Here is a 2,108-nt window from a genome sequence, read left to right on the forward strand (position 1 = left end):
CTCAGTGGGCCACCTACATGTGCAGCTGGAATAAACATCCTTCTACAGGTTCATTCTACATTGGATTATTTGCACACCAGACTGAAATGCTGCATGCAAAGGTGATGGGGTGTATATCATCCCATGTTTAATTACAAAAAAGCAATGACTGAGTATGTAAAAACTTTGTTGAGTATACCTATTTACTTGAAAATATGGATATGGATATGGATGAATATGGATGTGGATGTAGCTGGGGGTGGGGGACCCAGGGCACAGCACTAATGCTGGTAACTGAACTAGACATGACAGTGACAACCACAACAAGAACTGCATTCAATCAGGGGTTCTGTTCAATCCAATAGTCAAGCTGTTTTAGATATATGCTCCACAGCAGGCTACATATTCCTCTCTCCTCTCCTTTGCCCAGGGTGCATTAAACGGATTAAAGCCCTAAGAGCAGCCAAGCATATATTCATTTCCGGAACACTGAGGGTGAGAGGAGCAGACGGCAGGCGGCATGTTATGGAATATCACAAAATCCCTGGACCTCTTCTCCAAATCAAAGATGGAAGATTAAAATCTTTAGAGTAGATACAATCTTCTTCGTTAAACAGCTTTGTCTGTTTAATGTTCCGTGCTGCAGTGTTTTTCGCCCTATATAAGCAAGTATTACATTTAAATGAGAAACAAAATATGAATATGGCTGTATCACAATATAATGGTTAGGAAATTATACTGAAGTTAGAAAAACTATGGCATTTCACTAAACAGCTTTTGTGATGTTTGTTCCATGACATGGTGTGGCAGCGGTTAGCACAGTCATCGCACAGCAAGAAGGTTGTGGGTTTGGATTTGTGTGATTTCTCCAGATACTCCAGCTTGTCCACACAGTCAAACTCTATACAGATAAGTTAACCTATCAATCTATTATCTACTGCGTGTCCCTCAGGGTTGTGGGAGTTGGGGTCGGGGGGGGCAATCCCAGCTGATGCTGAGCATGAGGCAGGGTACACTGTGGACAGATCGCCAGCCTATCCCAGGGGCAGGTTAGGGTTAATTGGTGAATAATGTGCTCATGTGTGAGCATAAATAGTTGTCTGTCCCTGTGTGTCCTGTAACAGACTGGTGATCTGTCGATGGTGTACCCCCAGCCTCTTGCCCAGTGTCAGCTGGGATTGGTTTCCATCCCACCCACCCTCACCACCTTTGATATAATTAAGCAATATAGATCATGTATGGATTAATGTTTTCATTGGGCTGAATTAAAGTTGAACACAAGATCAGAAGACACTTCTGCTTGACCCATACATGGCAAACAAACAAAACAACAAAGACCCATAAAATAAACCAATAAAGCCAAATAAACAGAAACCCACAAAATACAACTGCGGTCATAATTAGTACAAATGGCAGATAATTTTGACAGACAGGAAGACGTGATGTCAACAATGATGTTGCCAACAAATACAAGAACAGAAACAGCATTATAACAGTGGACTTCGGTCCAAGCTAAAACTTGGGAAGGGTGGGGCCTAGTTGCAGGCAGCGAGAGCATGGCAGCTCAGCAGGCCAGATAATTACACAGCCTGATGGAACAACCACTTGGTATTCTCTGCACACCCACTAAAACATACCAGCACTAGATAAGTCAGTGGTAAGGGAGAGAGAGAGACAGAGAGAAAGAAAGGGAGGGAGAACTGCTACAGAAGATCCCAGACCAGCTAAACCTAGACAGCAGGGAGGTTAGGTTACAAATCAACCCCATGTTGTGGTGTGAACCAGCGGTGTGAAGCCTTTTGACAGACAAAACCTATATGCTATACTGGCACTTCGCTTAAGACAGAGAGAGAGACAGAGGACTTGATATTGGGTGTTGCACAGGTGTGGTCCCACTTTGTCATTATTGCATGTAATTAAAGGTATGTGCATAAGTGTAAGAGCACAGATTACTGATATTCTCTCTTCACCTACTGATGCTGCCGTATGGAAATGAACAAAGTGGGAAAACAGATTCGGGGGGTATAATTTTTTGTGCGGCTAAGCAGAATGCACGATATTACAAAAAGGGGGTGTGTGAAAATGTGTCTGAAAATTTGTTTACACTATGTGAAATGCAAACTGGATAT

The sequence above is a fragment of the Mastacembelus armatus genome, chromosome 10 (genome assembly GCF_900324485.2).
Source record: "Mastacembelus armatus chromosome 10, fMasArm1.2, whole genome shotgun sequence".
Taxonomy (NCBI): Eukaryota; Metazoa; Chordata; class Actinopteri; order Synbranchiformes; family Mastacembelidae; genus Mastacembelus; species Mastacembelus armatus.